We start from the raw sequence: 14347 nt of genomic DNA, 5'->3' as shown, positions 1-14347 counted from the left end.
GTATTTCCTGTAAGAATTAAAAGCATCATACCACAGAGATATATGCACACCCATTTTTATAGCAGTTTGCAATAGCTAAATCTTGGAAATAGCTAAAATGCCCATCAACCAATGAATGGATAAAGATGTGATTTTTTTTATACAATGGAGTACTACTCTGTCATAAAGAAGCTTCAGACATTTATAGCTAAATAGATGCACCTTGAGACCATACTCTTAAGTGAAATAAATCAGAAACATATGTTTAAATATCGCATTTTTTCTCTGGTGTGAGAAACTGAAAGTGGAGGACTAAAATGTAATAGATATTGGGAAATGGGAAGAAAATATTCATATGGGAAAGGAAATAGGGAGGAGAGAGGGAAGGAGGAAGGAACAAGAAAAAAAGTAAAAATAGAAGGAAAAAATGAGAACAAAGCTTTTGTACATAGGGAGGGAAGGGGGCTGAAGGGGAGGAAGGAATGGGAAAAATACAAATAAATAAATAAATCTTTGAAATATACAATTTTTCCATAGAAAGTCTTCATAATGGGATGTTAAAAGTAGTGAAGAGTCCAAATATGGTAATAAATCATGATCCTTAAAAACAGATAAAATACATTCATTCCATGCCAATAGCTCCTTTAATTTATTCTAGCATCAACTCAAAAGTCTAAATTCCATCTAAATGTCATCTAAACCAAATATAAGTGAGACTCTAAGTAGGACTTATCCTGAGGCAAATTATTTTCCAGCTGTGAACCTGTGAAATCAAGAAGTTATTTATTTCCAAAATACAATGGAGGGGCAGGCATTAGAATTCAGGCTCCTGTTCCAAAAGGAAGAGATAGGAAGGGTAAAAGGGATAACTGGTCCTAAATAAGTCTAAAACACAACAAGGTAAACAAAATTAAATCTTAAGACTAGAGAATAGTCATCTTTAACTCCATTTCTCCCCAAAGGCTCCAGGTAATCTCACCTCAGTGGCTTTGCTGGACAAAGCCCACACTGCAGGTCTCATGAGACAGAGTCAAGTACCAGTGGCTTTTCCAGGCTGGAATTGAACCTACGAGGCTTTGCTGTTTTGGGGGCCTACACGATGAACCCATCTTCGGAACTCTGCTGGGTATTGCCCTAGTGGGCCCTCTCAACCTAGTCTGGCCTCCACAGCTCTACTAGGTGTTACCTAAGTGAAGACTTTGTATGGTGGACCCCCTGTAACAGTACTGTCTGATCCCAATACTTTCTGGTTCATCCTTTGAAATCTAGGTTGAGATAACCATGCTCCCACAGTTCATGTCCTCTGTTCACCGATGCAGCTGGCATTGTATGTCTGGGGCCATGATTTACCATCTGTTCTTTCTAGAAAGATTGAGTGACACCTGAGATTGCCAAGAAGTGCTGGACTAGGAAGTAGAGCCTTGAAATTGTCCTGCCTCCAAAGCACTGGTATTTGCGGACAGTGGTGGTTGAGATAGCCTCAAAGAGCAAACTGCATTCAGATTCATTCTTCTATTGTCTGGATGAATAGCATCTAGCTTTCTTCTATCCATATAATCTCCTTATCAAATGTTCATTTGGCCATCCTTGGTGTTCCCTCCCAAATATACTTTTTACATTTTTTTTCATATGGCTAAGCTGAGAATTTTCCAAATTTTTAAATTCTGTTTAGCTTTTGATTTTAAATTCCATTCTTAATTTGTTTCTTTCAATTTTTCTTTTTTTTTAGTTTTGAAAGATTTTTTTTTGTATATTCCTTTATTGGTACATTTTAGGTGTACAATATAATGACACTCATGATTGGAGATATGCACCTTTACATACCCTCTGGTTCTTATTTTTTCCCCCTTCCCCTGCCCTCCCTTCAACCCCTCCATCCCTCCCTATTTAGAAAGACTTTGTTTCTATTTTTTACATTTTCTCATATTAATTCTATTCCCTTCTTTCATTGCTCCTACCCCTCCCATTTCCCCCTCCCCTTTGCCCCTTTTTTTCCTATTTCACATTATTATACCTTTTAGTCCTTATTCACACTTTCAATTTCTAACACTAGAGAAACTATTCAGTATTTACACATGTATGTCCTGTTTATTTCACTTAACAGTATCGCATCAGTGTGCATCCATTTAGCTATAAATGTCTCCAATTTCTCATTTTTGATGGCTGAATAGTATACTCCATTTTATAAAAAACACACACACACACATTTTCTTGATCCAGTCTCCAGTTGATGGGCATTTGGGCTGTTTCCAAGTTTTAGCTATTACAAACTGTGCTGCTATGAACATGGGTGCACATACATCACTATGGTATGATTCTTCTAATTCTTTGGGGGAGATACCCAGCAGGGGAATAGCTGGGTCAAATGGGACTTCCACTCCTAGTTCTTTGAAGTATCTCCATACTGATTTCCAAGGTGCACCAGTCAACACTCCCACCAGCAGTGGAGCAGTGTTGCTCTTTCCCCACAGCCTCGCCAGCATTTGCTATTGGTTGATTTCAAGACAACAGCCATTCTTTCTGGAGTGAGGTGGAATCTCAGTGTTGATTTCATTTGCATCTCTTAAATGACCAGTGATGTTGAACGTTTTTTCATATTTTATTTGCCATGTCTACTTCTTTGTTTGAGAAATGTCTGTTCATTTCAGACATGCATTTTTGGATTGGGTCTTTAAATTTGGGAGGTCTTATTTTTTAAAATTTTTTATAGATTCCAGATAGTAGACCTTTGTCTGAGAGACCGCTGGTGAAAATTTTTTCCCACATTGTGGGATGTCTCTTCACACTGCTGGTGATTTCTCTTGCTGTGCGGAAGCTTTTTGGTAAAAAGAGATCCCACTTGTTGATTGTTTGTGCTAGTTGATGGGCATCTGAGGTTTTGTTCATAAAGTCTTTTCCTAACCCAATGTCTTCAAGAGTTGTACTTAACCTCTGTTCCAGCTGGTTCAGCGTTTCTGTCTTTATATTTAGATCTTTAATCCATTTCAATTTTGGTTTAGTGCATGGTGAGAGATACAGGTCTAGTTTTAGTCTTTGGCAAGTTGAAACCCAATTTCTCCAGCACCATTTATGAAAGAGACTATCTTTTCTCCAGCAAGGCTGTTTGGCTCCTTTGTCAAAGATGAGGTGGCTGAGTTATGTTTGGACTTGTTTCTTCATCTTCTAATCTGTTCCACTGGTCTTCAGGTCTGTTTCTTTGCCAGTACCATGCTGTTTTTATCACAGTAGCTTTGTAGTATACTTTCAAGTTGAGGTTTGTGATAACCCCTGCCATGTCTCTGTTACCTAGAATGCTTTTGCTATTCTGGGTCTCTTCTTGTTCCAAATGAATTTTTGGATTGTTTTCTCAAGGCCCATGAAGTATGCTGCTGGGATTTCAATTGGGATTGCATTGAATCTATGGAGCAGTTTTGGAAGTATAGCCATTTTCATTATGTTGAGCCTTCCTACCCAGGAGAAAGGGATGTCTTTCCATTTTCTGATATCCCTTTCAATATCTTTTTTCAAAGTGCTACAGTTTTCAGAGAAGAGGTCTTTGATTTCTTTTGTTAGGTTGATGCCTAGGTATTTTGGTTTTTTGAATACTATTGTGAAAGGAATTGTTTGCCCTATTTCTGTCTCAGTGAGTCTGTTGTTCGCGTAGAGGAAAGCTCTTGATTTTTGTGTGTTGACCTTGTATCCAGCTACTCTACTGAATTTGGTTATTAAGTCAAGAAGACTTTTGGTGGAGATCTTGGGGTCTTCTACGTAGAGTTTCATGTTATCTGCAAATAATGACAATTTGACTTCTTCATTTCCTATCATTATTCCTTTTATTTCTTTCTCTTGTCTAATTGCTGTGACTAATGTTTCCAAAACTATATTTAACAGGAGAAGTGATAGTGGACATCCTTTTATTGTTCCTGATTTGAGTGTGAAGGATTTCAGTTTTTGACCATTTAGTATGGTATTGGCTGTTGGTTTTTCATAGATGGCTTTTACAGATTGAGGTAGAGACTGTCTATTCAGATTTTTATCATACATGTGTATAGGATTTTGTCAAATGCTTTTTCTGCATCTATTGAGATGATCATATGGTTTTTGTCCCTGGTTTTATTGATATAGTGTATTACATTGATTGATTTCTATATGTTGAACCATCCCTGCATACCTGGGATGAATCCACTTGGTCAGGGTGTATGATCTTCTTGATGATCTTCTGCATTGCGTTTGCCAGTATCTTATTCAGGATTTTTGCATCTATGTTCATTAGTGAGATTGGCCTATAATTCTCTTTTTCAGTTGGGTCTTTCTCTGCTTTGGGGATCAAGGCGATGCTTGCTTGCAGGAATGAATTCGGGAATATTGCTTCCCTTTCAATTTCACTGAAGAGTTTAAAGAGTAATGGCAGTAGTTTCTCAATAAATGTCTTGTAGAATTCAGCGGTAAAACCATCAGGACCTGGGCTTTTCTTAGTTGGTAAGTTTTTAATTACGTTTTCAATTTCAGTGATTGATATTGGGTTGTTTAGAACTTTAGGTCTTCTTCATTCAACTTTGGTAATTCATATGTGTCTAGGAATCTGTCCATTTCTTGTGTGTTTTCTGTCTTATTGGCATATAGGTTCTGGAAGTAGGTATTGATGATCCTCTGGATTTCTGTTGTAATTTTACCCTTTTCATTCCTAATTGCATGGATTTGGGCCTTTTCTTTCCTTTTTGTGATAAGGTTGGCTAAGGGTTTGTCAATTTTGTTTATTCTTTTGAAGAACCAACTCTTGGCTTCATTGATTTTTTTTTGCATTGTTTTCTTAGTCTCCATTGCATTGATTTCTGCCCTGATCTTTATAATTTCCTCCCTTGTATGAGCTTTGGGGTTGTCCTGCTCTTCTTTTTCTAGAAGCTTGATGTTCAGCATCAGGTTGTTTAATTGGGCTCTCTCTGTTTTCCTGATATGAGTATTCACTGCTATGAATTTCCCTCTTAAGACTGCTTTCATTGTGTCCCATAGATTCCAATATGTTGTATTGTCATTGTCATTTATTTGAAGGAACTGTCTGATTTCTTCTTTAATTTCCTCTGTGATCCATTGGTTATTCAGTAGTGTGTTGTTCAATTTCCATGTGTTTATGAAGTTTTTGCAGTTTCTTTTGCTGTTGATATCCAATTTCATTGCACTATGGTCTGAAATTATACAGGGGATAACTTCAATTCCTTTGCACTTACCGAAATATGTTCTATGAGCGAGTATGTGGTCTATTTTGGAGACCACCACATGTGCAGCTGAAAAGAATGTGTATTCTGATTTTGTGGGGTGAAACACTCTGTAAACATCTGTTCAAGAGTTTGATTGAGTTCTAGTATTTCATTGCTTGTTTTGTGTCTAGTTGGTCCACCTATTTGTGATAGTGGGGTATTGAGGTCCCCCACTAGTACTTTATTAGTGCTTATATGATTTTTCATGTCCATTAATGTTTGTTTTATATAGTTGGGTGCACTAGTGTTTGGTAGATAGATATTTTTGATTGTCACCTCTTCCTCTTGGATTGTTCCCTTTACAAGGATATGGTGTCCTTCTTTGTCTCTCTTAATCAATGTGGGTTTGAAATCCACTTGGTCTGCAAAGAGGATAGCTACTCCTGCTTTTTTTCAGGTTCCTGTCACATGGAGTATTGTTTTCCACCCTTTAACTTTCAGTCTATGAGCTTCTTTTTGAATTAAGTGTGTTTCTTGTATGCAAAATATTGTTGGATCTTGCTTCTTGACCCATTCTGCCTGCCTATTTCTTTTGATTGGTGAGTTGAAATCATTAACATTGATAGTTATAACTAATAGTATTGAGTTATCATTGTCATGACTTTTTTTTTTTTCTGAATTCTACATGATACATTTATTGGAGTTCTGCCTTCTCTACCACACTAGATTAAATAAACTTTCAAAAGCATGGTTTGGTCACATTCTGGGACACCTAATATTTCACCTAGTATTCCACATGCCCATTAGTACAAGTATGTCTAACACACATGCTGTAAGGTTAGAGATGGTAACATTCTCTTCTTGGGTCATGTGTATGGCCAGTACTCTTACTTTGTGGGTGGACCTAAAACAACAGTACCTACCTAGCACTTCCATCTTCCCTAACTATTTGCTTAGGGAAAGACACTAAAGTACTTGCATTAAACGTTCTGTCCAGAGGGATAATACTAAGTTTTCCTTTTCCTCATCTGTAGTTAGTTTCAGACCTGTGACAGAAATAGCTGAAATGTTCCAAATTTCCTTCAGTCCATCCACATGTGAGAAAGGAAAGTGAAGTCCATGAGACTCTGTTTCCTCATTTCCCATCATATGTGTGTGTCTCCTATTCTTTAGAGAATGATAGATGTAAACCATCTTTTCTTGAGCTTCATCAGATCAATTCTCATCTGGCCCTACTGTGAGGATGATGTGGTCTCTAAATTGCAGTCTCACTATGCTGTGCAACCTCGGTAACTTTCCACCTGGTGTTGACAACTCTGTTCCATCTCCTACATAGTAAGGGGGAAGTCTGTGTATAACAAAATCCTTCTTCATGTCTGATGAAAGCAGTTCTTTAGTGCCCTCCAGTCGTTCTACAACAGTCCTCAGAGAGCTACTTAATCTTGCTGCAACAGCTGATGTTTCCACCTGCATCAGTAGCTGCTGTGGTATTCCACTCCGTAACTCCACATCTTCCTTTGCAGTATCAAACACAATCCCTGAAATGGTGTCCAAAAGGAAATCTCCCCATGAATTGTTCTGGAAAGTGCTGATGTTCACATGAGTAGAGTGGGCCAGCCCTGGAGGAGTGTCTACCTACCTGATGAATGGGCCCTCTGGGAAAGTACAATAAATCACCTGTCTTCAACGTGAACTCATGTGTCTGCACACCAAGCCGGGCCTCGTACTCTACACTGTACTCACGTGCCACTGCCACTGTGGGCAGGTAGAGCCAAGAGTGCTTCTCTCCCTCCAGATGAAGGATGAAAACCTCAACATCATCATAATGGGGCCCTGAGATCCTGCAGGGGTTATGTACACATTTGAGCTGACCAAGGAGCCAAAGTAACATTCTAGCTTCTCCTGGACCCTCCAAAGCTCAACCTTAAATCTCTGAGGTTGGTGAAACTGAATTGTTGCCCTTTTCTGATCGAAATCTTTTCACAGCTGAAAAATGTGCACTTTGCCATCTTCATTTAAAACTTTCTTCTTCCCACTGACACACCGGCAGACATTCACATCTCTTCCATAGTACAAACCCTAGCTGCATAGACTCTTCAAATCTGCTAGCGTGAAGAGAGATTGGTAATATGTGGCTAGTGTTGGGTCATCCCTCTGAATGAGGAGGGCCTTCTTCTCCCAGAATTCCTTGAAAAAAGTCTCTGTCTTGATGGCTGGGATTAAACTTTCAAAGAGACTACTGGGGCTATCAAAGTTTAAGGTGGAAGCCCCACCAAGAGCCTCCACATTCACCTGTTTACTGGGAACAGGCCCCACTTCCTTCCCATTCTCGATAGGCTTCACTTTCTTTGGCATTGTTTGGTGTTCAAGGCAAAACAAGGAGGAAATGCAAATTTATAAAGGCCAAGGCTCTGACTTTGTTGAGTTATTAGAATGGCACAAATGCTGTTTTCTTCTTTTCTCTTGTCATTATAACTCAGCTACACTGAAGATTGAGTAAGTAAAATTAACACTTGAGCCACGGCTGAGAGCAGAGTGGATGACAGCAGCCCTTTTCTTCTTGTTTGATCCTCCCCCTTTGCTTTTAATTTCTTGTTGGGCCCAGTGGATTCATTCTGCTGGGCTTCCTGGGGTTGTGATCCTCAATGTCTGTTCCTAGGCTATTGTGTAAAGTTCTTTGGAGTGCTGGTTTGGTATTCACGAAGTTCCGAAGGTGCTCTTTGTCATGAAAGTATCTTATTTCGCCATCCATTTTGAAAGATAGTTTTGCAGGGTACATCAATCTGGGTTGGAGGCTGTTTTCTTTTAGGGCTTGGAATATGTCACTCCAAGCTCTTCTTGCCTTGATGGTTTGTGTTGAGAAGTCTGCTGTGATTCTGATGGGCTTTCCTTTGTATGTGATTTGTTTCTTTTCTCTGACTGCTTGGAGAACTTTGTTCTTCTGTTGTGTTTCTGGAATCTTAACAATTATATGCCTATGTGTAGATTTTTTTTGATCGAGGCTAGCTGGAATCCTATATGCCTCACTTATCTGTATGTCAAGCTGTTTTCCCCTGCTTGGGAAGTTTTCTGCCATTATTTCTGTGAAGAGATTTTTTATGTCATCTGCACTCTCTCCTGTTTCTTCACTGAGCCCAATCAGTCTTATGTTATTCTTCTTTGCATCATCTAGCAGCTGCTGGATTGATTTCTCATGTTCCCTTATAATTTTGAAGCAATTTTTCTTTTCCTGGTCACTAATTGCAATCTTATCTACTATATCTGAAATTCTGTCCTTACATTGGCTCATTCTGCTGTGTAGACTTTCAATGGAGTTTTTCATGCCCTGGAAATCTATTTGCATCTGTTTTATGGATTCCCTTTGTTTCTTATGTTGGGATTCCATCATGTTCCTCAGCTCCTCTCTAGATTTATTAATCATGTCTTGCACTAGGGGCACAATTTCTCCTGTTATCTGAGAAATTATTTCTGATTTCATTTTTTCCAGATCCCCTTTTGTTGCCAGTTCAGTGGGTCCAGGTGGTTGAGTATCAGAGTGTTCCATCTCATTTGCCTTTGGGGTTGCTGTAGGTGATCTGGAAGTCTGGTTTTGAGACTTATTTATGTGTTTTCTCATTTCAACTGGGGCGGGGGGCTGTTAGCACCTACACGGATTACCTCCTCTGAGCTGGGTGAGGTGGGACAGGTGCCGGGAGCAGCAGTAGGGATGGTGACCCAAAAGCCCTTTCCTGTGGGCTGGGAGCAGTGGGAGGGATGGTGGCCAGGAAGCCCCTTCCTCTGGACCAGGAGCAGTGGGATGGCGGCTCAGAAGCCCCTACCTCTAGGCCGGGAGCAGTGGAAGGGATGGTGGTGCAGAAGCCCCTTCCTCTGGGCCAGGAGCAGTGGGACAGAAGCTGGCCCAAATGCCCTTTCCTCTGGGCTGGGAGCAGCGGGACTCAGTACCTTGGTCTGGTGGTCTAGTGTCCTCTGCGTCTTTGTAGTGTGGAACCAGGTGGATGCCTGTCTGCAGCAGGGTGATTCAGCGTCTTCCATGTGACTCAGGACCTCAGTAGGGCCTGCACAGACCTGCCTGTCTGCAGTGGGCTGATTCAGTGTGTTCTGTGCAGCTCAGGACCTCGGTAGGGCATGGGCAGACCTGCCTATCTGCAGTGGTCCAATCAGTCTTATGTTATTCTTCTTTGCATCATCTAGCAGCTGTTGGATTGCTTTTTCATGGTCCCTTGCAATTTTAAAACAATTTTTCTTTTCTTCTTAACTAATCACAATCTTCTTTATGTGAAATTCTGTCCCCACATTTGCTCATTCTGTTGCATAGACTTTCCATGGAGTTTTTGATCTCCTGGAAATCTGTTTGCATCTGTTTTATGGATTCTATTTGTTTCCTATGTTGGGATTCCATCATGTTCTTCAGATACTCTATTTTTTTATCTGTGTCCTCTCTAGATTTATTAATCATGTCTTGCACTATGGACACAATCTTTGCTGTTATCTGAGAAATTATTTCTGATTTCATTTTTTTCCAGAACCTCTTTTGTTGCCAGATCAGGGAGTCCAGGTGGTTAAGTATCAGATTGTTCCATCTTTTTTCCCTTTAGGGTTCCTGTAGGTGATCTGAAAATCTGTTTTTGAGGCTTGTTTACATGTCTTCTCATTTCCACGGGGGCGGGCGTTGCTGCTGGTGCCCAAGTGGCTCAACTCCTCTGCCCTAGGACCGGTGGAATTGTGGCAGGGAGCCTCCTCCTGGGCGCTGGGATTGCTCACCTCCTCTGCCCTAGGAGCAGTGGAATGGCAGCACTGGAGCCTCCTCCTGGGCACTGCTATTTCTTACATTTTGAGACACCTTTTTTATATAAAATTAGCCAATTCTGGTTCCTAATAAATATTTAAAACATCAGGATAAAAAGATGCTTGTTATTCCTGTACTATGGTATGATCTTGTCTCTGATTTCTTAGTGTTTTACAATGAAAGGAGCAAGTACAGCCAAGCAATTTTAAGAAATTAAAAATTACCAAGAGGAAGAAAGTATTATGTGAAAATCTCATAAAGTATAAGCACTTCCCAAATACAAAGCTCAATACAGTCATTACAATTTACCACTATTCATTTTGTCAGAGCTTTGGAGAAAGGACTAAGAGTTAAGATCTAGTGACTTCTACAATCAGAGAAAAAAGAAGCTGTTTGTAGCAGCTAAATTTTAATTATCAGAATTTCTCCAGCCAGATGATGAACATTTTAACAATACAAGCTGTGTAATTTAATAAGTAAACTGTATAGGAATATGAGTCCTCCATGAAGAATTATACAAATAGTTTAACTAAGCTACATCTTAAATGTTTTTTTAATTCAGTCTTCGACCATATATTATTTCATCATGCATGACAATGAAAATATCTCACTTTTTCCTTTTTTTAAAAAAAAACTCCTGTTTGCCAGGCATGGTGGCTCACACCTATAATCCCAACACTTAGAAGTTTAGCCAGAAGGATCACCACAAGTTTGAGGCCAGCCTGAGCTACACAATAAGTTCAAGTCCAGCCTGGTCTCCAAAGCAATACCCTGTCTCAGAAGAAAAAAAAACTCCTTGTTAATGTTAGGTGATAAATGTATCTATTCTATTTTTGTATAGATTTGTAATTTTATATTACAATACCTCTTCTAGATATTTAAGTTGCACTTAATTTAATTTTTTCTATAATAAATAATTTGGTAATGAATATCCTTGTACATGAACCTTTGATGATATGATTTATGTCCTTAAAAGGAATTCCTAAAAATTTTTCTGATGGATCAAAGAAAGTATATAAATGTTTAAAACTGTTGATGCACACTGACAAAATGCCTTTAAGAAATATTATGCCAATTTATACTATCAAATACCAGATACATGAGGGCCTATGACAGTGGTGGCAAACCTATGGGATGAATTCCTCAATGGGCTGTTTGAATCATTAAAAGCTTTAAATGGTTTGCCATCATTGGACTAGGACAAAATATTTTTAAAAGCATTGACTACTAACTCTTTTAATTATCATCTTAACAAGCATCAACTGTTCACTATTTGGCTGTGGTGAGTACAATGATTTTTAGGAAACCGATAATTTCCCTGGATTTGTTATGGAAAGAAGGACAACAGTGCAAGCCAGTTTATATTTTATTTATTTGGAAATTGTACAGTTCAAAATTATCTCATGTTGGCTTGAAGATTACCTCAGATTCCATCAGTAGAGAGTCATTCGTTGGTTCAAAATATGGGGCAATATTACAATACTTGGCATTCACTGATATCACCATAGGTGGTCATGTTAATAAAAACTTTAGTACTAAAAAATAAATCTTATTAGCCTGAAGGTTAGTTTGAAAGTTAGCTTTATATGTACAATTGCCCTTAAATGAAAAACTATATTCATTCAAATAATATTCAAAAATAGAGGGAGGGTGAGGTGAATTTCAGTGGTACAGCACTTGCCTAGCATGTACAAGGCCCTAGGTTCAATCTCCAGGAGGATGGGTTGAGGGGGAGAGACAGAGAATGTAGCACATAGATTACTATTCTTTCATTCTTTACTCATTAGCCTATCATAATTAGGCACTTAATATTTATATATTTATCTATTTTTGTGGTTTGGGGGCTCAAACCCAGGCCTCACATATGCTAGCAAGTGCTCTACAATTGAACTACTCCCAGCCACTATCACACTGACTAGAATTTCAGACTTTCTATACAGGTATAGTGTGCTTTTGAAATCAAAAATTTTAAATGCCTAACAGGTTGACGGTATGGTCATTGTAAACTTTAGATTCATGGTTAGGTCAAGCCAACCTGTTGTCTGAGTAATGGAACAGTACACTATATTGCATGAATATGTTTCTCACTGTCCAAATAGATAATAATTAGCAATCTAATAGAAGTGATATTTATAGTCTCAGAAGGTAGTGAAGAGCATCAATAACTCACTGATGTACATCTCATATGAATTAAATTAATGACTTATCCTGGAAATTTCCAAAGTGAGATATTTTTGTTAATTTTACAGAAAAGAAGTATAGATTACTATCTACTACCACATAACAAAAACTATTCAGAGAATTGGAATAATGAACTTAAATACTACAACATTCTCAGGCTTAAGGTATGAGACCAGGGGGAAACAAAATTATAGAATTTGTACAACAATTTTGTAAGATTGTTATATTAAATATATCACACACCCCCACATATAACATTGCTGAAACTACCATTCATCTGTAACTTACTGCACTTGAGATTTCTAATGACGTCAAAGAAATGAAATTGTAAGCCTGAAACCTCAGCCTACAACAAATTCAACTCCTAAACTTGTAGTTTAGGCAACATGTTTTAACAGAAAGAGCATGACTTTTGGTGGTAGAGAAACATGTGATTAAATCTACTTTCGCTTGCAAATTACAAAACATTTCCGAACTTCAGTCTCCACAACCTTGTAGATAAAATGGAAACATTCTATCAAATTATTAAAATTGATCTAAGGATTAGGTCTGGCAATGCAGTGTCACTAATTCTGAGAGTTCAAAAATTCTATTCAGAGGCTTTCTAATAACTGTTTCTGTAGTTTAGACTTTCGTTTTATTGATAATCTTTCTTAATGAGCATAAGTATATTCTGGTATAATATATTTTCTATATACATATATATGGAAAATTAGTATGTAAAACAAAATACTCCTGCATAGTGTCAGTGCCTACTTTGATATTTCTGTTCTGAGTGAATGTTCTCAAATAGTACTACTTGGTCATAATCTAATTAAAAACAAAGGACTACTTACATAGAAAATGCATTTGTGCCACGTGAAGGCCAAATAAAGTCACAATGTTATGTAAATGAAGGTTTCCAATAGTTTGAATAGAGAAAAGTGATGGGAGAATAGTCATCACACAGGTATACACATGCTAAGCTCAACGAAATCAGTGTGATATTCACTTTGAGAAGGCAAATTAGTTTTAGTAATCGTTTTTGCCTTCCTAGTAAGATGTAACTTTTTTATACTTTTCTTGATGCTAAATGTATAATTTACTTGGGCTTTGTAATTCCGAAAGGGCTATAACCATAAGGAATGTATATTTTGTTTTTATTTCTTCATATTTAAATAATAATTTTACTATGGTAGTATATGAGATGATTTTATTTTTCACTTAAAAACTGAGGGATTTCAGAAGATGGTGGATGGGAGGAAGCCAACACTCACAAATCACTCCAGAATATTCATCCAAAACAACAGGTAAGTGGTTCTGTAAGGAGGAGAACCATAGGAAATCATGAGACTGTATCTTGAGAGAATAGGCAACCAGAAAAAACACTGAAATATTGGTATTTAGAAAGATAAGTCAATTAACCAAAGCAACAAACTTCAGTTCCCAAAAAACAAACTAGTCAATCAAAAATGGGCAAATGAATTGAATGGATACTTCTCAAAAGAAGATATTCAAATGGCAAAAAAAGTATATAAAAAAAAATGTTCAACATCTCTAGCCATCAGAGAAATGCAAATTGACACTACCTTGAGATTCCATTGGAACCCAGTCAGAATGGCAATCATCAAGAATTTTTAAAAAAATGGGGCTGGGAATTGAGCTCAGTGGTGCCACTGTCTACCTCACAAGCACAAGGTCCTGAGTTTGATCCCCCGTACAGAAAGAAGAAAGAAAGAAAAGAAAAGAAAGAAAGAAAGAAAGAAAGAAAGAAAGAAAGAAAGAAAGAAAGAAAGAAAGAAAGAGAGAGAGAGAGAGAGAGAGAGAAAGAAAGAGAGAAAGAGAGAAAGAAAGAAAGGAAGGAAGGAAGGAAGGAAGGAAGGAAGAAAGAAAGAAAGAAAGAAAGAAAGAAAGAAAGAAAGAAAGAAAGAAAGAAAGAAAGAAAGAAAGAAAGATGAATGTTGACAAGGATGTGGAGAAAAAGGAACCTTCCTAATTACCAGTAGAAAAGTAAACTAGTACAACCACTATGGAAAACAATAACTAAAAATAAAAATAGAAATACTATTTGACCCAGCTATTTCTCTCCTGTATGTATTTCTGAAAGACATTAGTCTATAGTGATAAATAAATACTCATCTTTATAGCATCACAATTCACAATAACTGAGCTCTGAAAACAGCATAAATGCCCTTCAACAAATGAATGAACATTCAGTCATAATAAGAATGAAATCACGTCATTTGCA

At 37.8% G+C, this 14347-nt stretch overlaps 1 protein-coding gene and 2 pseudogenes across 8 annotated transcripts in view; all 3 read right to left on the bottom strand.

Moving 5' to 3' along the window:
• Nucleotides 1-6089, bottom strand: part of LOC106010921 (cytochrome c oxidase subunit 6A1, mitochondrial pseudogene) — a 37636-nt pseudogene extending 31547 nt beyond the window's left edge. Inside the window, exon 1 of the transcript XR_015442365.1 lies at nt 6077-6089. The product of XR_015442365.1 is annotated as a cytochrome c oxidase subunit 6A1, mitochondrial pseudogene (transcript). The remainder of the gene's footprint in view (nt 1-6076) is intronic.
• The window catches only part of Adamts6 (ADAM metallopeptidase with thrombospondin type 1 motif 6), a 295156-nt gene that overhangs the window by 212621 nt on the left and 68188 nt on the right, over nt 1-14347 (bottom strand). The window lies entirely within an intron of this gene.
• On the bottom strand, nt 215-7748 carry LOC147824432 (ribosomal oxygenase 2 pseudogene; annotated as a pseudogene). Its single transcript, XR_015442348.1, has one exon. The product of XR_015442348.1 is annotated as a ribosomal oxygenase 2 pseudogene (transcript).

The sequence above is a fragment of the Heterocephalus glaber genome, unplaced genomic scaffold (genome assembly GCF_053883595.1).
Source record: "Heterocephalus glaber isolate CG9 unplaced genomic scaffold, H.glaber_assembly_v1.0 deba00001543, whole genome shotgun sequence".
NCBI classification, from domain to species: Eukaryota; Metazoa; Chordata; class Mammalia; order Rodentia; family Bathyergidae; genus Heterocephalus; species Heterocephalus glaber.
The sequence above is the reverse complement of the archived record's forward strand: the minus strand, read 5'-3'. Positions and strand labels throughout refer to the sequence as shown.